The sequence below is a fragment of the Cnephaeus nilssonii genome, assembly GCF_951640355.1.
Source record: "Cnephaeus nilssonii genome assembly, chromosome: 2".
Classification (NCBI taxonomy): Eukaryota; Metazoa; Chordata; class Mammalia; order Chiroptera; family Vespertilionidae; genus Cnephaeus; species Cnephaeus nilssonii.
This window is the reverse complement of record NC_137073.1, coordinates 48,526,827-48,553,371: the sequence shown is the minus strand read 5'-3', so window position 1 is coordinate 48,553,371 and position 26,545 is coordinate 48,526,827. Positions and strand designations below refer to the sequence as shown.

Sequence of the window (26,545 nt, the reverse complement as noted above, 5' to 3'; positions counted from 1 at the left end):
CTAAAATGCAAAACTAATAATTCCTAGAAGATAACATAGGAGAATATTTAGATGACCTTGAATTTGGCTATGACTTTTTAGATATAACACCAAAGGCATAATCCATAAAGAAAAAAATGGTAAGTTGGACTTTAATAACATTAAAATTTCTGCTCTGCAAAATTTCTTCTTTATACTGTCAAGAGAATGAAAAAACAAGCCACAGACTGGGAGAATATATTTGCAAAAGACATCTGATAAACGACTATTATCGAAAATATACAAAGAACTCTTAAAACCCAGAAATAAGAAAACACCAACCTGATTTTAAAATGGGCTAAAGACCATAGTAGGTATCTTGCCAAAGATGTACAAATGATACATAAGCATGTGAAAAGATGCTTCATATCATAAGTCATCAGGGAAATGCAAATTAAAACAACAGTAAGATACCAGTACAAACCTATGTGAATGGCCAAAATCCAGAACACTGACAATACCAAAAACCGGTGAGGATGTGAAATGAGGGACTCTTACTTATTGCTGGTTGGAATGGAAAATAGTACAGTCCCTGTGGAAAATTACTAACCTTACAAACCTATAAAATATTTTTGAGAACTTCTTGGTTTAATAAATAGTACAGTAAAAATGTATATTTAAAACTTTAAATTAAAATACTATTGTTCTTTTTTAAAAAATATGTTATTGATTTTAGAGAGAAGGGGAGGAGAGAGACAGAGAAACATGATTCCTGCATGCCCCCTACTGGGGACGAAGCAAACAACCTGGGTATGTGTCCTGACTGGGAATCAAACCAGCAAGCTTTTGGTACATGGGATGATGCTCAACTAACTGAGCCACACCAGCGAGGGCTAAAATACTACTGCTAATGAGGTATTGACCACCTCTCTCAACATCCCTGACATAACAGTGCTAGACAAAATATTTTAAAATACATATTTAAAATATCTAGATGTTATATCTCTGTGGCAAAAGGGAAGAGGAGAAAAATTTTGCTTAAGAAGATGAACACAAAACAATGAAAGATGGTCAATAAACTCAGTACGTGAGTAAACTATCATTTGAAGAAATACAAATATTAAGGCAATCTTTCAAAACAGATTATAAAATAAGTATTTTTTGAAATCCTAAAAGGTCAAAGAATGAGTATCATTCATAAAACAAGAAAAAGAAATCGTGACATACAAACAGACAGATGTTTTCCAGAACAGGGAAAATAAAAAAGAACCAATTAGAAATTCCAGCACTGAAAACTATGGTTATTTTTTAATTAATAGATGGACATAACTAAGGAGATAATTAATAAACTAGAAGACCCAAAACAAAATACTAAGAGTTTTTTAAAAAGTGAAGTTACACCTGGTCAGGAAATAGATTGAAAAGTTCCAAAATATGCCTAATATGTGTTCTAAAAATGAAAATTATAACAATGGGAAAGAGGCTAGATTTGAAGAAATGAGAAAGTATCTCCTGAATCAAAGAAAGAAATAGAACCTCTGACATATAGTGACCAAAGTGGTGAATATGAGAAGTAAAAATCCTATATACAGTATGATGACACCACCAAGCTATATGACACCTTTTTTTGTGAAATATAAAACAGTACCCTCTGACAATGCTGTTCTTTAATTTCATGACTTGAGTGAGCGCCCTTTAGCCTAGTTTTCAGCCCCAACTTGTTCCCTTAGCCATATTCCTTTGAATGGAACAAGAATTGCAGAAATGTACATAGTGTGGCCTCAAGTAAAAAATGAGAGAATCAAATTAGAATTTGTTTTACAGACTTCTTACAAAGTAGCAAAAATTACATTGAGATTACTCTACCCCTTGTGTTAATACTAAAAGCCAATAGAATAAAATCTTTAAATGATGAGGGAAAAGGAATCATAACTGGAGGCTCTCCCGGTATACAAGAAAGACTATATTATCATTCAAGAGTAAGTACAAACAAAGTCTAATGAAATTTATTTCTTACAGATTCTTGCTGAGAGAACTATAAAAGGATGGACTCCAGAAAGTGGAAAAGTGAATCCAAGGAATGGAGTGGGATATAAGCAATAGCGGTGAGTAAAAACAGTAGTAAAATATGTGCATTTAATTAAAACCTAATAGATACCTTTTACGTTTAAACATGGTGATTTTGTTGAAAAAGCTGATCAAGTTAGGTCAGCTTGAATTTACTTCCATTGGACTCCCCTTTCTGCCTATGGTTTCAAGTATTTTCAATGTAGGAACTCACTCTTTTTCAGCAATTAATTGTTCTTTCTCTTAGTAGCTGACCATCATTATATTAAGAAAAGATAAACAGTTGGAATTTCAATAATATAAGAAAAAAAAAAGAAAGTCACTTTTTATTTGACTTTGTAATTCCTGGGAAGTCTCATCTTTTGCTTAGAGAAGTGACTACCATGTAAAAGAAGTTCAAAAAGTATTTCTCAAGTTAATAAATATATTCTTAATTAAATTTTAAGAGACAGTATTTTGGTGGGATTATAGGATCATATAATTGATTTCTTCTTACCTGAAGACAGTGATAAAAATGCAGCTGGCTAACAACGTGTTACAATGTCTATATTTAAAGGACGTATAGCAATCTTCAAAGAGTAATTTTTGAAGAGGCAGTTTTCTGTGGAGTATTTTCCTTAAATTAATCTTAGGTTTAAAAAATTACTTGGTTTTCTTTGGACAACAACAAAAAAGGTTATTGTTTGGAAAGCAGAAACATTTTCAAAGATAAAGTTCTTAGTGAAATTTTCTTTCAGAATATGTCACACCGTCATTTTTATATGGAACAGAGAGACATAAGCTTTTCACCTTGACTTGCTCAGCATAGAAGCAATTTTTACATTGAAGCTGCATGGCTACCCTAGTATTAATTTTGGGCATTTTCAAACAATGGCCTGGCAGCTCCAACCTTGTGGTAAAATTATCATCTTCGCAGAATAATGGTCATTTTCCTACACTTTTGCTCCATATTCAGCTTGCTAGTCAGTAGTTGCGTACATTTATGGTACTGGCGCGAATAGTCAAATTCCTTTTGTTAATTCTGTGATTACCTTAGAAAGACATGGCTTTTGTCCACATTCTCCGGGCTGAGTCTGAGTGAGACATTAACGTTAAAAGCCAGACTTTTCATGAAACAGGTGGTCCTGGTCTCAAAATATCTACCTACTTGGTACTTGTTGGCAAGTCAACTATGAAAATGTCTAGGTCTTATATGTGGGTGTTGTTTTTTTTTAATCTGAGGTTATTGATTATTAAAACTGGTGATGTGGCTACCTGCTGAGAGTGAGCTGCCATGGACAGGACATTTGGATTCAGATATTTAATTACTTAGGGCAGCAGGATGGATGCCAGGGCTCACAATCCATATTGAGGTATTTTCTGCTTTCTTGCCTTCTGTCTTCCCATGAAAAGCCGTTAGCATCTACCGATTTACGACCAAAATAAAACATAAACCTAGTAAATATCCAATAGTTTCTCCTATCTTTTGCTACATATTTAAAAGAAGATGTATACTTTGGATCAACAGTTAAAGAAACGTAAATACATAGACACAATTATACTTCAATTAATAGCATTCATTATTTGACATTAACACTTTCCCAGGCTTGGTAACCATGATTAATCTACTGGAATGAAATGATTTACAAAGAGATATAGTGGGAACTCTGGAGCTGTGGGGCTTCAGAAAAACTTGTTTGGAGAAAAATCTCAAGGAAAAACATTTATTTACTCCTTCAAAATCAACTTGAATGAACTGCTTTGAAATTATGAGGAAGAGGGGATCCATTCCATTTTTCTTTATCCATATTTGTAAATGTTTCAATAAAATATATCAATAGTGTAGAGTACATTGCACATGTAATAAAATTAATAGTCATTTTGACAGACAGAAGTCACACTGGGTACTCGAAGATAGTCGTGATGAGGAGGGAAGTGTATTACTCAGACTTCATTTAGGATATGGAAACCACAGCAATTTTAACAGGATTTAATATAATGAGTTGTCATCCAGGAAGTCAAAACCTATAAAAGGGAGAAGTAAGGTTTCACAGAACATCCCTAGGGCTAAATAAAGGGAAGAGTTTAGGATTAGTAAAAATGTAGAAGCTTGAACGAGGGGCTCAGTGCTTGAGACTCTGATTTCTGGGGATCTGCATTAGTGCTTCAGGAAGGCCACAAAGTGCTGCATGGGACTGGGAGCCAAACCTTTGAGGAGGGGGCACCAGTTGGCTTCATGGGGGTCCTGTGAAGGGCCACGGTGATATTGGTTCTGCCAGTGCTGGAAAAAAAAAGTCTAACTGGAATTAACTGCACTACTGGAATAGTCAGCAAAAGGACTGAAAACAGGACCAGGAAATAACCTAGTAGCAAAGTACATCTTCTATCTCTTCTTGTCTACCCTCTCCCAAGTGCACCCTTTTGGCAGAACCTAAAAATGATCTAACTAGCAAAAAACTGCTTTGCAGAGCCCCAGCCTCAAGAATCACAAAAACAGTGAAGAAGGAAGAGTAGATTTGGAGTGAAGAGACAATAGTTGAATATCAAGCATAAGGGAAAAAAAAACTGACTTGGCTTGCTTGTCTTTTATATGTTTATTTCATGAAGGTTATATTCAATATTTTGGATTTCATATTTTTAGGTAAAAGTAACCATTTTTCAAAAAAATATTATTATTGCTGAATTAGCTCAATGATAATGAAGAGAAAGTCATTGAATAAAGATGGTTGGCTGAACAAATGCTTGTGCTTCCCCAAATCTCTTAAAACGGCTGAAACAGTATTTTTAAAAATAACCTTGATTATAAAACAATAATAATTCATGGCAGAAAGAGGGGACATGAGGTCAAAAGAAAGCAGATGAATTTGATTCATGCAGAATGACACTGTAGAAAAGGCAGAACACAAACGGAAGAAGGCGCACACCACTGCAGATGTGGGAGTGATTCGCAGGGAGCTGCAACCTCAAAGTCGGTGAATGCAAGAAGCGGGTGCGGCCTCTGAAACATGGGGGTCTGTAGTAGTGTAATTCCTTTCTGAGGAGAAAAACCAGTCTCTAGTGGTGCTGAGCAGGGAGCAATAACAATTCACTGTCATGATAAAGTGATGATTGTATGTAGCTGTGAGACCAGAGAGGTAGTCCCTTGTGTGGCTAGTGGCCTCCAGGAGGAGCATGGAGCTGCAAACAAACTCACCCACAAAACATGCCCAGGCTTCTCCACAAGCCCCCGAGGGAGCTATCCAAGAAAGGAGCATCCATCTCAAGAGTCAGGCATTGACTCTGGATCATCAGAGAATCAAGGATCGCATATGGAAATCTATCTCTATCAGAGAGTCAGTACATTCACCAAATAGATGACTTGACACCTGAAAATTCAGTTAATTGCATAAAGAAAAATAGTGAAAGAAGCTATAATTGATATTAAAGAGATGATGTCTATTTTAAAAAGCCATTATTGGGAGAAAAATAGATATCTTGGTAATTATAAATCACTAGAGGCCCAGTGCACAAAATTTGGGCCTCTAGTGATTTATAATTACCAAGATATCTATTTGGTAATTATAAATTACCAAATGGGATAGGGGGTCCCTCAGCCCAGCCTGCACCCTCTTGCAATCCGGCACCACTGGCTCCTAACCCCTTGCCTGCCTGCCTGCCTGCCTGCTTGCCTGATCGCCCCTAACCACTCTGTCTGCCTGCCTGATAGCCCCTAAGTGCTCACCTGCCTGCCTGATCTCCCCTAACCACCTCTGCCTTGGCCCCAGCTGCCACGGCTTCATCTAGAAGGCCATCGGGAATGATGTCTGGAAGGTTGTTCAGCTGTCTGGTCTAATTAGCATATTACGTTTTTATTATTATAGATTGGTAATTTTAAAATAATCTTAATTATAAAATAATTCATGACAGAAAGCAGATGGGAAAAAAGAAAGCAGATGAATTTGATTCATGCATTAACATGGATTAACAACAGTACTTATACCAATTTAAATATCTCAGTAGAAATTTCAGTATCTCATTAGTTAGCTTAATGGCAGAGTAGACATAGATAAAGACTGAATTTAAAGAGTCAAGAGTTTCTTCAATACAGGGAACAAAAGACAGACATTACAAATGGCTATTGTAAAAAATTTCTTAAAAACTATGTTATATGGAAGATGGGTCCAGAATGTGCAATATAGCTGTCTTATGTGCATTCCAAGCACATAGAATAGAGAGGGTGAAATGGAAGAAGTAATCAAATAAATTTTTTAGGAAAAATTTCAAACTGAAGTTAATATGAATTCAAAGGGCAAGTGGCCAGTGGATTAAATAATAAAAGACATCTGTCTTTTTTCATCATGTTATATCCATAATATATAAAACAGTGCTTGGCCCATAGTAGGTGCTCAATTAATATTTATTGAATGAATGAAGCTAAACATAAAATGGTAAATTTTGAGAACACCATGGATAAAGAAAAAAAAAACCCCAAAGGGGGGTGAATAAAAAGACAGAAATGAGAATTAGGTTTGCATTAGACTTAACAATAGGAGATACTAAGTGGGACAAAATTTCAAATTCTGCGGGATATTTATTTTGAACCTAATATCTTATAGCCAGTCAACAAACATTTAAGGGTGAGTATAAAATAAGACATTGACAAATATGCTAAGACTCAGAAATACAATCAACTACAGACCCACTGTAAAATAAGTATTTAAACTTGTGCTCTGGCAAGACAAAAATGATTGAAGAAGAATATAAACTTGTGAGCAGGTAAATAAATAAAGCGGGTAGTGAAGTCCATATAATTATGCTTCATTAAAAGTCATAAGCCCTGGCCGGGTAGCTCAGTTGGTTCAAGCATCTTCCCAATATGCCAAGGGTGCAGGTTTGATCCCCAGGTCAGGGCACATACAAGAATCAACCAATGAATGCATAAATAAGTGGGAAAAAATCTATGTTCTCTCTCTCTCTCTCTCTCTCTCTCTCTCTCTCTCTCTCTCTCTCTCTCCCCCTCCTCCTTTTTTTCCTCCTCCTCCTCCTCCTCCTCCTCCTCCTCCTCCTCCTCCTCCTCCATTTCCACTCTCTCTAAAAACTCAATGAAAAAAATATCCTCAGATGAGGATTAACCAAAAATAAATAAATAAAATTGAAAAATTAGTAACCCTTCTCAATTAGTAACCCCATGGAGACCCTTCTCAATATAAGCCTCAAAATAAAATGAAGAGCATATGAATTAGGGGTTCTATTAGGTGAAGTATACAAAATATATATAAAAAATAACATGCGGAACAAAAGAGAAAATCTTGATATGGCATTTACCAAAATAACAAAATAAAACTAAGTTTGGTGACTGCATTTCACATTTTAAACAAATTTAAAAAGCAGTCAGCTTGAAATATGTAATTTTAAAAGTATCTATCTGTCTTTTAAATAAAGCCATGATGTTGTATTCTGCTTCTGGGGAAAAATGCAGTAACTATTAATAATTGTAAATGGTTGGAATTTTTTCTTTAATCAGAACAAAGACCAAATAGTAGTATAATGCCTGAAATTTAAAGTTCAGTAATTTTTTTATGTTGTTCCATTTCTGGTATGTAAATGGAGCTTTCTGAGTCAGTTCCTTTCTTGAAAAGTATATGTTCATCATTTTTCACCCCATGCCTTTATTTTATTATGGTTCAGAAAGTGGAGAATATTGTCAATCATTACAAGAAAAAAGGTTAATTTTGGATTAATATGATTTAGACTTTTTATTATGGCTTTCTCTTTTTACACATAAAATCTGTCATTTACATTTTTTTGTTTTGTGGTTTTGTTTTTACTTTCAAAAAGAAAAGACAGTAATAGCAATAAATGATCAATTTCATGGAATATTACCTAGTGCCCCTAATATTTAAAAAGAACATTAGGATAGGTTTTTCTGAATATAAATATAAAAATAGTTCAGTTAAATTAATTTGATTTCCTTAAATTTTAAAGTAATTACATTAATTAATAAGAAAAGTGAAACTTCAAAAATATATGATTATCCTAGAAATGAAAACAAATTTACTTATCCTTTTTTAGAACTTCGGGTGAAGATTTTTTCATTATATTACTCAATGTTCATTTTCAAAAAGATTCATGTGATAATGATTTTTTTTTTTTTTTAGAATATTGAGCCCTGGAAAATACGAACCACTAGTTTGTTGTCTTTTATCATCTAGTAACATTTCAACAATTGCTTTTTGCTTTCTTTGTGTCTAAGAGCTTTCAAGTTTCCTTAGTATTCAAATAGAACAATTATAGCACCGTTGGCATAGTTACCTCCTCCTTTTTCATAAAAAGCCCTTCCTTTTATCTTAATGTTAACCACCTATAGACCCTTGTGTTTTATATGTACATTCCTGAAGTTCCTTCAAATATTGTACATTTATAAAAAGCTTTCTCTTTAAAAATTATATTTGTCATTATTTAATTTAGGAGATGAAGATAGGGGACATATATATATATATATATATATATATATATATATATATATATACATACACACACACACACACACACACACACACACACACACACAAAGCAAAAATAGCCTTGTTTTGTTCAGATTTAATTATTGAAAAAGTCTAATTACTATTGTGGGTACTACTAAGAAAGATAGAAGCAATTGGACCTTTGAAACTTTGTGACAATCTAGGGATGAAGGTACAGTGAAATAAGCCCCCATTCTAGAGCCAGAAAATGGGGTGGGGGGTAGGCAGAGGTTGAAAGAGGACTGAGCCCTGGAAATGGACTTAAACTTGCAGTGATTACTCCTCACAGCTGGAGCACACCTCACAAAATCTTGTCTTTGCTTGGATTGAATGTCAGATACCAAGTTGTTACAACAAACTAGAGGCCCAGTGCACGAAATTTGTACACTGTAGGGTCTCTAGCAGCTGCTGGCTGCCGACCGGGTACTCCCTCCCTTCCCCCGGCTGGCTGCCTGCCTGCCAACACCACAGGCCAGAGCCTCCCTCCCTTCCCCTGGCTGGCCCTGCCCCCTGGTCAAACTCCCAGACAAACTCCTGGTCTAGGGGACAATTTGCATACTATGCTTTTATTATATAGGATAGACTTAAAATTGGAAAATGTCTCAAACACAATAGAAATTAAAGAGTTTGACTTAAAATAAGAGATTGCATTCCTCTTGAGATGGATTCACAATTAGTTTTGTCCTTTAAATATATTTATTTTAAAAGAAGAATTATGGGAGGTAAGTTTGAAGCTAAAGTAGGAGTCTTCATTTCTGATAAATATTGACAATGGTAGACCAAAAGATATGTGGTGGCATTATTTTAAAGTTGCCCAGGGAAACTGTTCTGCTGTCTGACATTTAGTTTCTTTATATGATGGTAGATGACATTGTGATCAGTTATGCAGATAATGACCACCATGGTCACATTTATTAGCCTTCTACTTCTAATATTTCTCTAACCAAGTGTAAATTAAGTTTGCCAGTTATAGTTTAAAAACTGTGACAGCCAATTAGAGAAAATTTAGGCTGAGTTGGTTGGCTGAAATTTGTGTAATTAGGAAAGGTGAATCCTCCAGAGCCCTGTCCATCAGTGGATGACTTAATCACATCTTATCCTCAATTCCATTAAATACTTTGCTTTTCTATTAAAACCTTAAACTTGGCATTAGGCTGTTACAGGTAGATAGATCTGTAGAATAATTGGACTTGAGGCCATTAACATCTGAGTTGGCAAAAATAAGTTTAAGTGAATTGAGTTCAACGTATTAAGTTCAGTTAAAAATTGCAATTTTAATCCACTGATTTCAATTTATTTTTCTACTTTTAAGACTTGTAGTGATATCCAAAAGATAAATAAGATTGCAGAAACTATGGGAATCCCAGTATCTTTTTAAAAAATATATATTTTATTGATTTTTTACAGAGAGGAAAGGAGAGGGACAGAGAGCTAGAAACATCGATGAGAGAGAAACATCAACCAGCTGCCTCCTGCACACCCCCTACCGGGGATGTGCCCGCAACTAATGTACATGCCCTTTGACCGGAATCGAACCCGGGACCTTTCAGTCCACAGACCGACGCTCTATCCACTGAGCCAAACCGGTTTCGGCTATGGGAATCCCAGTATCTTTATATTCCACAAAGAATCTGTGATTTGGCCATACTTTTTATTGTTTTTAGTTGAAATAAAAGATGGCACAAAGAAGTAAATTGTTAAGATGAGAGGCTTCACTAAATAGAGAAATAATGGAATAGTATGAATTGGAAATAGAATCAGAACATGTTATCAATACTATTTACAAGTTATTACATAAATTTAATTCTAAATTAGTGAAGATATATAAAATTAATATTCTACTTTAACTCATGCAGTCTTTTCTTCTCTTCCTTTATAAATTATAAAAATCACATTTAAAAGAAAGAAAACTAAATGGTCACTGGTAACCATAAAAAATCATTTCAAATTTGCATATTGCCTTCCAATCTGTCCATATGTATATCAGCCTTGTAACATCCTAGTTACAGGAGGGCTTTTTATGTATTCATGAGATGCATAACTATATTTACAATAGGAATATGTCAAAATAAATCAGTCTTAACTAAAAGTTTCTCCAAAATTTTATCTTTAGATAATCTCTTTTGTTTAAGTTTTTAATAAAAATTTTCCATTCTATTATCTTCTCTAGCATACAGTCCTGTTTTTTAACCCTGTGGTATCACATACTTTTATCTTAAAGCAAATGTTAATAAATTGATAATAAAATCAAAGAACACTGTGTTCAGAAAGATTCTGAGTCTTCATATTTTAACAAATGATTGATTAGCAGTGCTGCTCATGGAAGCAAGAGGTTCTTATGAAGAAGAGAACGGTTATTATTAATGTTCAGAGGTATTTTTTTGCATTCTATTTAGTTTTCTTACCAGATACAAAAATAATTCTCTTGCCCTTTTCTTTGTTTGATAATACTTTATTTTTTAATCATTTTTTTATTTTTTCAATAACATGTGACATACATTATTATATTAGGTTCAGGTGTATACCTTATTGATTAGACATTGGATAACTCACTAAGTGATCATCCAGAAATCTAGCACCCATCTGAAACCATACATAGATTTAGAATGTTATTGACTATATTTCCTATACTGTACTTTATATCCCCATGACTATACCATAACAACCAATTTGTACTTCTTAATCCTTTCACCTTTTGCATCCATCCTGCCAACCTCCCTCCCATCTGGCAACCATCAAAATGTCTGTATCTTTTCTGCTTGTTCATTTATTTTGTCTGTTTTTTTAGATTCAAATGCTGATGACCCTTTAACATTTCATATAATATTGGTTTCGTGGTGGTGAATTCCTTTAACTTTTTCTTGTCTGGGAAGAGCTGTATCTGTCCTTTGATTCTAAATGATAGCTTTGCTGGGTAATCTTGGTTGTAGGTCCTTGCGATTCATCACTTTCAATATTTCTTGTCACTCCATTCTCACTAGCAAAGTTTCTGTTGAGAAATCAGCTGATAGTCTTAAGGGAGCTCCCTTGTAAGTGACTGCTTTTCTCTTGCTGCTTTGAAGGTTCTCTCTTTGTATTTAACTTTTTACATTTTAAGTATGATGTGTCTTGGTGTGGGTCTTTTGGGTTCATCTTGCTTTGGATTCTCTGTGCTTCCTGGTCTATTTACTTCACCTAGTTAGGAAAGTTTTCTGTCATTATTTTTCAAATAGGTTTTTTTATTTCTTATTCTCTCTCTTCTTCTTCTGGCACCCCTATGATGTGAATGTTAGTATGCTTAAAATTGAGGCTCCTTACACTATCCTCATATTTGGGGGATTATTTTTTCTTTTTTCAGTTCTGATTGGGTGTTTTTGCTTCCCTAGATTCCAAATCACTGATTTAATTTTCAGCTTCATCTCCTCTACTATTGATTCCCTGTAAATTCTTCATTTCAGTTAACATATTCTTCATTTCTGACTCTTTTTTATGTTTTCTATTTCCATTTTTATGTGTCCTATCTCTTTGTTGAAGGTGTCACTAAGTTCACCTACTCATCCCCTAAGTTCATTGAGCATCCTTAGAACAAGTGTTTTGAATTCTGCATCTTGTGGATTACTTGTCTCCATTTTGTTTAGTTTTGTGTGTTTTTTTCCTGGAGTTTTGTTCTGTTCTTTCATTTGAGACATGCTTCTTTGCCTCCTCATTTTGGCTGCCTCCCTGGGTTTGCTTCTGTTTATTAGGTAGAGCTGCTATATCTCCCAGGCTTGGTAGAGTGGACTTAGTTGGTAGGTGTCCTGTAGGGTCCAGTGGAACAGGTTTCCTGATCACCCAAGCTGGGCCTTCCAGGTGTATCTTCATTGTGGGCTGTGTGCACTTCCCTGTTGTAGTTGAGCCTTGATTGCTGTTGGCAGATAAATGTAAGGGATTTACCCCCAGGCCAATCAGCTGCAAGGACTGGCTGTGACTGCAGGCCACCATGGAGAATCAGCTGTGCAGGGGCCCACTCCAAAGAGCAATACTTACTTTAGCAGGCTCTGTTGTCTCCTGAGTCTGTCCCTTAGGTGTGTCACTTATGGAGGTGGTTGGATGGTGGTGCTTCAACATGGTCTGAAGCTGTCCACTAGGTGCTCTGGCTCTGGGACCTCCCAGGAGGTACAGGCCAAGGTCAGATGCCACCTGTGTTCTTCATGAGGACACCCAGCATGAGCTACAAAGTGATCTGCAGATGGCTGCTACTTGTGCTGGGCTTGGAGGTGCCCAGTCCAGGCCAAGCTACAAAGCTAGGCCAGCTACTGCCAGTGCAGAGCCTGGGGCCACTTAGGGAGAGATAAAGGGCATGCTGAGGCCAGCTGCTGCTTGTTTAAGATATTTAGAGAAATCTGAAGCATGAGTCAGACAGGCCATTCATATGAAAAAGCCACTGGAAATAGCTTGAATGGGCCTGCAATTGAGGTGGGGCATGATCTCAGGGAATTATAAGGGTGGAGTCAACAGGGTAAGCCAGGTTGATGGAGCCTCAGATATGGTGCTCACCTGCTGGCTCTATGGAGGGAGGGCTCATCAAAGGAACAATGGCCTCTGCCAGTGCTTATGTCTTGGAGAAAGCCACCCCTTCAGCTCTCATCCTGATGCCAGATAATTCAGTTCTTCCTCATATGTTTCTGGTCCCTTTCAAGCTGCTGCCCCAGTGCTGGAGCGCAGAGGGAGTGAGTCTGAGTTGGTCCATGCACAGGCCCTTTAAGAGGAACTGCCTTGTACTCCAGCAGCCCTCTCTCTTCCTCAGCCTCAATCCCCACTGTTTTTTTACAACCCAAAGTTATGGGGACTTTTCTTCCTGGCACTGGAACCCTGAGCTGGGGGACCCTGGTGTGGGGCTGGGACCGCTGCTCCTCTGGGGAGACCTCTGTAGCTGAGATATACCTCCCAATTGTCCACCACATGTGGGTGTGGACCAGCCTGTTCTGCATCTCCATCCCTTCTACCAGTCTTGATGTGACTTCTTTAAGATCCTAGTTGTAGGACTTCCATTCAGCCAAATTTCAAGCGGTTCTGAAATTTACAGACGGTTGTTCTGTAGTTTAGTTTTAATTTTGATGTGACTGTGGGAGAATGTGAGTCTCCTGCTTACCTACACTGCCATCTTAACCGGAAGTCTGACAAGGGTTATTCTGAAGAGATCATCTCACTGAGATTGATAGTTGTGGGATCCAATTTGGATGAAAATGGACCCTCCTCTCCTTACTTTTCTCCTCTCTTCTCTTTACCTCCCTTCCCCTTTCCTTTTAGAAAGCCCAGGGATGGAAAAGCCTTTTGAGAGTTAGAAATGTCAGCAACTTCTGCCTTGTTGCCTCATTACCCTTAGTACATTAATTCCTCCTTATAGTCAAGCTCCAGTCATGACCAAACATTCCAGAGGGCAGGAAGGCAGGAGAGGAAATGCCAGTCTCTTGCCTTTTAAAACTAGTTTTCCTTCTTATAACAATGATAGGCAGCTCTGAATCCTTGATCATGTTCTATGTGTGGGTCAATTGGAGTAGCTCCTGACATATTAACATGCAAATGCTATATATTATGATCACTCACATGTCTGAGAACTTATTTCTTTCTGCCTTAGTCATGAAAAACAGCTTGTATAGAATTTTTTGAAAATTGTGTCACAATCTTCTCTTATCATTATTTGCATGTTTTTTCCTGGAGTCCTTGTATTTTATAATATGGTGAACATGTCTAGAGCTCACTTAGTTTGGGTCATTTGTTAGAAACTGTTTTGTTTTTTTTTTTCTCTAATGTGAACTAATATATGCAGATTTTTTGTTTTATTTTTATAGTTTTAAAACATACCAGAAATTTATTTTTTTCTTATAGTTCAAAATTTGCTAATAGGTTTATGTAAATCAGTCATTCTCAGAACACAAGTCTTTTCAATTTGCTCAGAAAATATGGATTGTGCTTTATCTCTGATTGCTTTTGTTCTGATGCTTCTGCTTTTACATTTAAGAAAACTACATAGTTGTTTGCATGTTTTGTTTTCCATCAGGCATCACTTGCATTATTTTAATTTTATCCCATTCTTCAGAGTACTGAGAAGCTCTTGAGTTTTCACACACTTCACTGATATACATCTCCTTAGAATTGACACTTCTTACTACAGTCTCCAACATGAATTTTAACTTAGCTATAGCATTTATTTTTAGCAACCAATCTTTATCCCATTTATTTGACTTTTCAACTAGCTATGTCAGTCTTTTATATCATAGAGGCCATGTCTCTTGAACTTTATTGAAGATATCAAACAGTTCTTGGAAGTTTTCTTCTGATTCCTATTCTGAATTATAGGAAGTACAATTTATCTTCTGAATTTATACCTTATTTGACCATATTTTTCATAGTTCCATGTATTTTTTCTCTCATTCTCAAACAATGTAAGATCAAAATTTTCAATAAACGGAGAGAGAAGACTGACCTTGATCTTGCCCTTTGTTCAGATGTGTGATGTAAAGTTTTCCTTCTCAGATAGACAAATTGATCTGAGAAGCCAATATATAGCTTCCACTTAAATTCTTAGATTTTAGATTCTTCACTCAATAAGATATTGTTTGGAGAAACACTCATCCAAAAATGCACTGTGCTACTTACTTCACAGTTGTCAGGGATCTAAAGTCTCAGTTATATGTTGTGTTGAGGAGGTGGTGGTATGAAGACAGGGGAGTGAGGAAGTTTCCAAGGACAGCATTCTACTTACCCTGAGTGGTAGTATCCAGGGATTGTAGCAGATGGCTCCCAGGCTAGTGAGTAGTGTGCCTCCCAGGAGCAAAGACTGTTCTAGTTTGGCCTTTTCCACTCTTTTTTGAAATAGTCTTTAGATCATGAATCAAGTTCAGGATATTTCATTAATTAAAGCCTGGAAATGGTTTTCTTAATCTGTGCAGACTTACACTCAGAAACTTAACCATATTTATGTGCCACATTGGAAAAGAGGCAATGGAGATCTGCTTTAAGTTTCATAATTATCTGTAAACATGAATATCCTCTTGAAAGCTTTATTTTCTCATCTTCTCCCATATAAGAGCAAAGAAGGACACCCAGTATATAATTTCAAAGTCACCCCGATTTGTCCTTGCCTGCCCCCAGATAATAGGGCTCTCTTTTTCATCAGCACATGGTTAACCTAACTACTATTCCAAACAAAATAGCAGTTATTTTCGTAAGCATGCTTATAAAATGTGAAAATCCAACTTTTCCTTTGTTTCATTATTGTATCCATTATTTAGTTTCATTATAAAACATTGAGGGTGAGAAAGGATAATTAATGCAATTAAGTTCTCATGGTTTATTAATTCCCTAATTGTAGCACATGTTTTAATGGAATTCTAGCACAAAAATGAAGGAGAAATTCATTACCTTCATTATAGTAGTGCCACATAGAATAAAATAATAACTCTGAAACTCAAAATATTCTATAAATGAGAATTGATGATTTAATAGAGAGTCTCTAAATTACACATACAGACTACAAATGTGTATGCATTTTTCTTTTGCTATGTATCTGGATAAACAGATTTAGGAAAATGGGAGGAGTGAGACTTAGCTATTCATTTTTAAAGGACACATCTGTATCATCACACTGTAGTTTGCTTGAAATATTACTGAATGCGCATCTCAACAATCTTTTTCTTGTTGTCGACTTTGAGATTAAAATTCAATCAGCATGTCTTGGAATACCACTAAGTATTAGATCATGTACTAACAATATTTGCATTTACTTTCTAATGCTCACAACAATGGTTGGGAAGACTGGGGTATAAAAACTGTTTGGGTGATATGTTCAAATCACCCACTTGGTCAGAGGAGAAAACTGAGTGAATGTGGTGAGAGGGCACCATGCTAGCATTGTTAGGGATATGAAACTAGAAGTGGAATGCATTCTAAGGCTGCCTAATTTAAACTATTCTGGTTCCAATTTATCCTCTTTAGGTGAGGGGGTATGTGAGTGTAGTATGCAATACCCATCATTGAATGGATCATACATATTTTTCTGTTCCTTGGGGGCATGAAAGCCCATGTTATTTTGAAATTGGGTATCATTCATCATGTGTACTCTTTAGGTAGCAGAATAGTTATTTATTTATCTTTACAAAAGCTACTAATATTATCAAATAATTGCTAATATTCCTTTCAATATTTAAACCAAGAATAGGTAAGTGTTTATGTGGTGAGCTTATGGAGGGATAGACAAACAAGTTTTTCCTCCATTTTTTGTCCTAAAATTTATTGGGGTTCTTCACTATTATTCTTTTCCTTTAGACCTAAGACCCAGAATTGAATTAATCACAGCCTTAGGTTCAAATCACATGCTCTTTGTTGCTCCATATTTATCTAACTGTGAACCCAGAACCTAAAGCAAAAGCTAAGACCTTGGCATCTTTTGCCTCCCTCAGTCTAGGCTAAGTATTATCTTGAATCATGTGTTTATTATTGGCCTGTCTTCCTTTCTGTATGTGAAATACATATCTATTGCTTCTGTGTATATTACACAAATACATTTATATACATATATAGACACACTTATTTTTGTTTAACTTTATGAAAAAATACCATGCTATATGTAATGTTTGTAAATTAATTTATTAAAATATTACATTGCCAAGATTCATCTGTTTTTTTGTCTATTATGGTAGTTTATTCATTTTAACATCTGTGAAATATACCACATCATGGTATCAACTCTCCAAAGTAAAATCACTATTCAGAATAGGTTCTTTCTATAGTGAACAAGGCTGTTAAAAATGTTCTTGAAAGTACAAAGATCTGTTGTATATGTGCATGTGTTTCTCTTGGGAATATATTCATAAGACAGGAGTCTCTGGGCCACAGAAGTTATGTGGTTTTTCAGCTGTAGGAGTTCAACATTAATGTCAAAATGTCAAACTGATTTCTAATATGAATGTACCACTTCCCACTTACAGTTTGAGTTGTTTATTGTTACCTTGGGTATATACAAAATTGATGCATCCTTTGATGAATATCCAACCACTGATATTCACTGAGCATCAACTGGTGGACAGTGGGCTAGGCTTGTCCTACAGGCAAACCAAGAAACCTTCCTTTCAAAAACTTTTCCATCTGGTAGATTCACATCTTCATTTCATGATGTGGGTTGAAAAAATTCAGAGAAAGGGAGATAGTGATAACGATACAAGAGAAAGAGAGATCTGTTCTGTCTGTGTGAGAAAGAACTTGAGCAAGCCTTATAAGCTCTTAGAACTTCTGCAAATTGAGGGAGGTAGACTAGATTGGTACTTTTCAAATTGTATCTTGTGGTGACCTTGCTCAGTATATCTGTGGATGTCAGAGATTATTTGGTGGCTGAAGGTGGAGGTAAGGTAGGGGAAGAAGAGGCTTGTTTAGGACTCTAGGAGATCCACCAACACTGCTAACAAAGCAGTTTTACTTTTGTCTGTAACTATTTTATATTCATGTGATAAAGGTCTTCTGTTGTTGAGACCAATCAAAAGTGTGAAACATACTGATATAGGTGATCTCTTATATCCCTTTCTCCCATAATGTCCTGTGATTGCTCACTGTGTTATTTGGGTAATTAATGCTAGCTACTAACACTGATAGAGCCCAAATCCCAGTGGCTTAGCTAACATAGATTTATTTTTAATTCAGACATAGCCTGCTAGGGGCTAGCAGGGGCTCTTTTCCATTAGGTTACACGGAGCACAGGTCTCTCAGTCTGGTGATGCTGTGCTCTCACCCTGTGGCCTGTTGGGTTATAGCAGGAGAGGTAAAGAACAATGAAGGAAGCACACCCATCTTCAATTGACTCAGCTCAGAAGTGACACGAGCTCAAAGCCCATTGGCCAAACCAAGTCACATTGCCCCAACTTCACCTTAGAGGAGGCTGTGACATATAGGGGAACACATCAAATATTTGGCACATACTAACTCTAGTGCATGGACCATGTACAAAAAGCATAAATCAGATGCAAAAGGGCAGAGTGATCACAGACAAGGTGGGATATAGTTGCAGAGATTTCCTCAGAAAGGTGCTTTATTATCCTCATACAGTTATCCCTTTCAAAAGATTTCAATGTGTTTTCTAGAAAATATACAATGTTCCCACAAGGACCCATATTTTCTTGTTTTTATGGTTGAAAGGTAAAATATAAAAAATTGGGATATTGTGATGATGTCAGAGGAATGGTGGAGTGAGAAATCCCGTTGGTCTCTCCCCTTGAATTTTCAACAGTTTGAACAGATAAAATTCAACAAAGGATTCCCTGCTCATTTCTTAAATGCATCTGAGAGATCTGCACATTGAAACATCTAAAGGTAGGCAAGTGGCAATGAACCAGGGAGGTAAGGAGGGGGAAGAGCTCAAAGGATACCTGGACACAGCCCTCTAGCTAGGAACTCACTGAGCCTGGGGAGGGGAGGAATTAGGTTGTGACTAGCACTCCCTTCAGCCAGAATGAGCAAAGAGATTTAGTGAGCATTCCTGCAGGAGTGGGCAGTTCAAGCTGTGACTGAGCCCAATGACCTGGGCAGGGATAAAGCACAGAGGTGCAGCCACGGTTGTCTGGCAACCAGACAGATAGACAAAGCCACAGAGGCTGTCCACCTCCACTTACTTCCCAGAGCCTGCCTCCCCTTACCCTTTGTGTCAGGTTGCAAAGCTCATTATCTACAAACCCAAGAGCTGGTACTACAAAAGCACTGTTCCTTGGGTGAAGCGCACACTCTGCAACTAATCCCAGGGTCAGGTGGAAGTGCAGGAGGGATGCCACAGAGGTCTACTGGTTACCATGGCAAGGAGGACAAAGCAACAAAAGAGGTGGCTGGGTCACCCGCACATCAAGGCTGTACCTGCAGGTGGCATCTGGCTGCTGGGAACAGCACTGGGATTTCACAGATATGAAGCCCCCTTGCCCACCACATTTCCCTGTGGTGTTGGAACCCTGGGACTGGGGTGACCAGATCACAAAGAAGGCATGCACCTTCCCAGGGGACACGGGCCATTTTTTACCACACCATGGAGATCTTTCAGCCAGAGAAGTGTTTCCATCAAATACCATGAATAACCAAGGAAACAAAGCAGCTCAGAAAGAAAATGAAAAATCTCCAGAAAATAAACTTAAATGTATGAAAATATATGATTTAAGTGACTGGGAATTTAAGAATGCAGTGCTGAAAAGTACCAATGAAATGCAAGAAAACAGACAGTTTAATGAACTCAGAAACAAAAAATCAACAAACAAAATTAGTACTTTACCAAAGAGATTGAAACTTTAAAAGAACCCAATAGGAATTCTGGTTATGAAGAACTCAATAAAAAAGATCAGAATTAACTAGCTAGCATAGGAAATAGAGCTGACCAGGTGGAGGAAAGGATTAGTGATCTCAAAGATAGAAATACTAGAGGCCCAGTGCACAAAATTTGTGAATGGGGGCGAGGGGATGCCTCTCAGCCCGGCACCTCACCAATCTGGGACCCCTCGGGGATGTCGGACATCCCTCTTGCAATTCGGGACCGCTGGCTCCTAACTGCTTGCTTGCCTGCCTGCCTGATTGCCCCTAACTGCCTCTGCCTGCTGGCCTGATGCCCCTAACTGCTCCCCTGCCGGCCTGATCACCCCTAACCACCTCTGCCTTGACCCCTGCCACCATGACTTTGTTCAGAAGGACGTTAGAAAGATGTCTGGTCTAATTAGCATATTATCCTTTTATTGGTATAGATGAAAATGACATAGGGAAGAAGAGAGACTTGAGAAAAAAAAAAAAAAAGTGAAAAAATTTTATGAGAACTGACTCAATCAGAAAGAGCAATATAAAGATAATAGATATACCAGAAGAAGAAAGGGAGAATGAAACAGAGTCTATTCAAACAAATAGTTGACAAGAACTTCCTAAACCTATTGAGAGAGCTATATGCTTGAATCCAACAAGCAAACAGAACACTTAATTACCTAAATTCAAAGAGGCCTTCTCCAAGGCACATTGTATTAAAACTGTTAAAAAATAAATGACAAAGAAAAAAGTCTCAAAGTAGCCAGGGAAAAGAAGAAAGTAACTTGTACAGGAAAACTCATTAAGTTATGTGACTTCTCAGCAGAAACTCTACAAGCTAGAAGAGAGCAGAACCAAATATTCACACTACTGAGTGAGATAAATTACCAGCCAAGATTAATATATCCAGCAAAGTTATCCTTTAGATATGAAAGAGAAATACTTTTCTGAGAAGCTGAGGCGATTTATCATCAGAACACCTTCACTGAAAGAAATACTCAAGGGGGTTATTCCACGTGAAACAAAGACCAAAATGTCACAAAACTATGAGTAAGATCACCAACAAACTTACAACTTAAATAGAGATAATTTGTGACAACAAACACATAAAAGGGGAGGTGGTGAAGATCTGAATTTTCAAAAGAGGATGGAGATTAGATGCAGTCACTTTAACCTCCCCTTCATAATTTCAGGAAATTCTGGATTTGGGGGCAAGTCCTAACTAGATGTAAATGAAGCACCTTTTAAAGCTGCCCATTAGTCCAGCCAGCATGACTCAGTGGTTAAGCTGGATCTATGAACCAGGAGATCATGGTTCAATTCCTGGTCAGGGTACATGGCTGGGTTGCAGGCTCAATCCCCAGTGTGGGGTGTGCAGGAATCAACCAATGGATAATTCTCTCTGATCACTGATGTTTCTATCACTTCCTCTAGGAAATCAATAAAACATAATATTTTTTTTTAAAAAAGATGTGGTACATATATACTACTCAGCCATAGGAAAAGATGAAATATTGCCATTTGCAACAACTGGATGGACCTTGAGAATATTATGCTAAGTGAAATAAGACAGTCAGAAAAAGCTAAGACCCTTATGATTTCACTCATATGTGGAATATAAAGTTGAAATGAATAGACACAGACAATAGTATGCTGGTTACTAGAGGGAAAGGAGGTGGTGGATAGTAAACGGCAAAGGGGGGGAAATATATGGTGTCAGAAGATGATTTGACTTTGGGCACACAATGCAATATACAGATCATTTATCATAGAAATGTCTACCTGAAACCTATATAATCTTATTAACCAATGTCACCCTAATAAATTATTTTTAAAAAAATTGGCCTGCTTGTCTCTACTGAACTAAAATTTAATTTTTAAGAAAGCAAATTTATCAGGTTCTACCATGAGCAGTAAGTGTAGTAACTTATGTTAATTTAGTATGTAATTCCCCAACCCATGGTTTATCAGCCTGAGCAATCTGTTTTCTTTTATACAGATTGAAATGCAAAGGCCCTTTTCTCATGAAATGTGTACTTGTCTTTTGTGTGTGTCGTGCTGAGATGAAGTAGAACAAAAAGTACATAGTCTTTCTTTCTGACCATCTCTGATGTGTTAATGGCATTCTTGAGCTTGATGACACATCTTTACCATCTAGTTTTGTCTGCCATTTCCTAGTGGTACACATGCTTCATATGTGGTTCACTTTCTGAAACAACTTATTTAATTTTGATATTGCTCTTCATCTGGAGAGATTCAAAGATTGCATCAGAAGCAATTAAATCATTTCAGGAAGGGGCCACTGCTGAGTTAGTCTGCTCTTTGGAGGGTGATTCTGGTGACTCAAAGCAATGGTAAGAGTGTAATGAAAAGAAGCCCATGCCAGTGTGGGGGTGTAGCCGAAGGAGAATTGGAAAATAGTTCGGCTCTAGAAGCAAAGATAAAATTACAAACCCAGTGATGTAGAAAATGCCTGCCTTTATGGGACATGTTTCAGCTGCTATGAGAACTAAGAGAGGAAAAGTTTGCTGGTATGAGAAATAGAGGCCTGGGAGCAGATGTTTATTGAAATATTTGAAGAAATATATTTAGGAGCTTAAGAAAATCACTTTTGCAAAGAAAAAAACAATTTTGTTTCCTGACCTTGTTTTGAAATGGAGCCTAACTGGGGCAGGGCAGATTTAGGAACAAAGAAAATGGTATACAACTATGTTATTCTTCACCCTGTCTCTCTCAGTTGAAGGCACACTTGAAAAAGGAGCAAAAAAACTGTTTATTTATGCTCAACAATTTGAATAGTTTGATAACTGTTTGTCCTGCTGCTTCCAATGGTTACTGAAATCCAAGTAGTAAAGATGGTTCTTGGCAGTATGACTTAATGAAGTAACTCTACAATGGTTTTCTGGTGGGACTTTGCTCCTCCCAACCATTTACTTTTTTTTTGACAGTTTTACTGAGGAAAAATTCTGAGATCTTTATTTAATGTCAAAGCCTTTCAATCACCTGTAAATACCAAAAAACAATAGCCATAAGAGATATTAGAAAGGTAAATGGGACTTAAGATGATTTTTATAGCTGAATTTTAATTAGACCTTTATAAATAATGTAATTCCTATATTATTTAAAGAATTCAAGGAGTAGAAAAAATTTGGAAACTTCCTAATTCATTTTAAGAAACCAGCATAACTTTAACCTTATAGAGATAGTACCCCATAAGAAAATTAAAGATAATTTTCACTTATAAATATTGATGTGAAAATTCAAATAAGATGTTAGCTTATCCAATTCAGCCACGTATGGAAAATCTAATAATCTGTGAGTAAGTGAAACTTACTTCAAGAATGCAAGCATAATGAACTTACATAAAGAGAAACTAAAAAAAATACCCTACTTACCATTGCAACAATAAAATTAAGATACATAGGAATAAATTTAACTAAGAAAGTAAAGGGCCTATACTTGAAAAGCTACAGGAAGCTGAAAAAAGAGGTAGAGGAAGATATAAACAAGTGGAAGAATATACCATGTTCATGGATTGGTAGAATCAACATCATTAAAATGTCCATACTACCCTAAGCAATCTACAACTCCAATGCAATCCCCATTAAAATGCCAATGGCATATTTCACAGACCTAGAGCAAACTCTCCAAAAATTTATATGGAATAAAAAAGACTCCAAATAACTACAGCAATTCTGAGAAAGAAGAACAAAGCTGGAGGAATCACAATACCAGATATCAAGCTATATTACAAAGCCACCGTTCTCAAAACTGCCTGGTACTGGCACAAAAACAGACACATAGACCAATGGAATAGAACAGAGAATCCAGAGAAGCCATTATGCTCAATTAATATTTGACAAAGGAGGCAAGAACATACAATGGAGTCAAGACAATCTCTTCAATAAATGGTGTTGGGAAAATTGGACAGATACATGCAAAAAAATGAAACTAGACCACCAACTTACACCATACACAAAAATAAACTCAAAATGGATAAAAGACTTAAATGTAAGATTGGAAACTATAAAAATCTTAGAAGAAGCCATAGGCAGCAAAATATCAGACATATCTTAACAATATCTTTACTGATACAGCTCCTAGGACAATGGGAACTAAGGAGAAAATAAGCAAATGAGACTAAATCAAAATAAAAAGTGTCTGCACAGCAAATGAAACCATCAACAAAACAATAAGAAAGCCCACTGCATGGGAGAAAATATTTTCCAATGTTACATCCAATAAGGGTTTATTCTTCAAAATGTATAGGGAACTCATACAACTTAACAAAAGGAAGATAAACAGTCCAATCAAAAAATGGGCAAAGGACCTAAATAGACACTTTTTGAAAGAGGACATACAGAAGGCCGACAATTAACATAAACAAAAGTAAAATAAATTTTATACAGATATTTAGATCACTTTTTTAAAAAGCAATTATTTATTTAGTGGTTGATTGGTTTTAGATAGAGAGAAAGGGAAATGGAACAAGAGAGAGAGAAACATTGATGTGAGAGAGAAACATCGATTGGTTGCCTCCCATATGCACACCAACCAGGGACTGAACCTGCAAGCTGGGTATTGACTTGGAATGGAACCTGTGACCATTCAGTGCATGGGATGATGCTCCAACCAACTGAGCCACACAGGCTAGGGCTAGATCACTTTTAACACACAATGTTATGTGAGTGTGTGCATGTGTGTGCGTGTGTGTGTGTGTGTGTATTTAATGTGTGTGTAAATATATATATATATATATATATATATATATATATATATATATATTTAATATGTGTAGTTTTGACCCAAAAATCCAGTCTTCATAAGTACTTATTTATAAGGATACTAGAGGCCCGGTGCATGAAGATTCATGCAAGAATGGGCCTTCCTTCCTCTGGCTGCCGACACCACCTTTGCTCCAGCCAGAGCCACCTTTCCACCTTTCCACACTGCCCAGAGGCCCAGAGCAGCTGGGGCGGTGTGGAACACCTGCCCCCAGACGCTCAGCGCCTGCATATGCAAATTAACCCACCATCTTTGTTGGGTTAATTTGCATACTCACTCCTGATTGGCTGGTGGACATCATGAAGGTATGGTCAATTTGCATCTTATTCTTTTATTAGTGTAGATTACATAAGCATTGTTTATAGTGACAGGTATTGAGATACAACCTGAATGTCCATCAAAAGAAGAATGATTACATTAATTCAAATATTTCTCTATTCAGTTATTAGAAAGGCCAGTGTTAGATATAATTTCTATTGAACTGGAGGGAGATTTGTGTTATAACATTAGGTGGAATAAAAGAACTTTAGAGTATATGTTAAGGAGAAAGACAGGGAGAGGAAGTGAAGGGGAATGAGGGGAAAATAGAAGAAAAGAAAGTGTGTATATTTGCGTATGTGTGTATGTGCATATACATATATATATATATGTGTGTGTGTATGTATATATACATATATATTTATATATCTTTGTGAACATGGAGGAAGGGATAAAAAAATACATTATATTGGATTCCTTAGGGGGAGTGCAACAAAGGGGGGTAGCTATTAACTTTTTCTAAAATGCTGTTCATCTTTTGTTGTTTCCTCTATTACAAATTATTTAATAAAAAAATGAAAACATAAAATGGACTGTTATTTTAATAGTAAATGAGTTTCAATATGTTATGTTTGGACTCATTCATTCATTTGTTCATTAAACAAATATTATTGAGTATCTTCTGTGACTATAGCAGTGAACAAAAAATTTTTTTCTCACCTCATGGAAATTTTATTATTGTGGAGATTTCAGAAAATATGTAGTATATTTCATACTGAAAAAAAAAATACCTTAAATCTAACTTGTTTGGATTATGGCTTGGAGAAAGGTATTGTAAATTCTCACTGTTAAGTGGAAAGGAAAAGATAAATAAAAACCTACAATGACATCTGAAGTCAACTCAACCATAAAACAACAATTCATAAATATGCCCATTTATGTTACCATCAGAGCAGTACTTTGGGCTGGAGTAAACAGGAGATGAGGAAGCTCCCATCCAGAGTCCTTTATTGTTATAAAAACACTCTTACCCCCCTATCTTCAACCATTTCAGTGACAAGTACTGGATCACAAAAGCCAGGATTCACTGAAAGTAACTTCAGGATGTGTGGTTACTGTTGAACCTCAGTGACACCCAGCAAACCTCACCTCAGCAGTTGGGCAACTAATACGCAAGTGCAGGTGAGATTGCTCCTGAATGATGCGGTCCTGAGAACCCAGAACTAAAGGGCAGCTTTTCAAGGTGCTTTATCCACATCTAGTTAGGACTTTCCCACAAATCCAGAATTTCCTGAAGTTAGGAAGGGGAGGTTAAAGTGACTGCACAATTTTCCTGTTGGAGCAGGTGGTAAACAGATTTCAGGCAGTAGCGTCAAGTAGAATTTTTAGACCTAATAACTACAAAGATTTTTTTTTTTTGCTTGTTTCCTTAAAAAGAAAGAGAGTAAGCAAGAAAGAAAAGGAAGTGTGTGGACTTGTCCAGACATGTTTCCTTGCTGAAGTTCAGGATGCTAACAACAGCCTCCTGGTTTTATGTTTATGTTTTTCATTGACTGTGCTGTCTGAAGCTTTGCTCGTTGAGTCTAATGTCACAGGTTTTGGGTCTCTAAAGTTATAAATCTAAACTCATTTATTAGAAGGTTTGCTTATCACTTAAACTGGTGTTTTCATTTTGGATCACCTAGAACTGCTGGATTATCCTGTAACTCAATGATAATAAT

At 36.5% G+C, this 26,545-nt stretch overlaps 1 protein-coding gene across 1 annotated transcript in view; it reads left to right on the top strand.

Moving 5' to 3' along the window:
* Positions 1–26,545, top strand: part of KCNN2 (potassium calcium-activated channel subfamily N member 2) — a 366,279-nt gene that overhangs the window by 107,748 nt on the left and 231,986 nt on the right. The window contains exon 2 of the mRNA XM_079760741.1: positions 1,978–2,063. The gene's annotated coding sequence lies outside the window, so the exon portion shown is untranslated. The remainder of the gene's footprint in view (positions 1–1,977; positions 2,064–26,545) is intronic.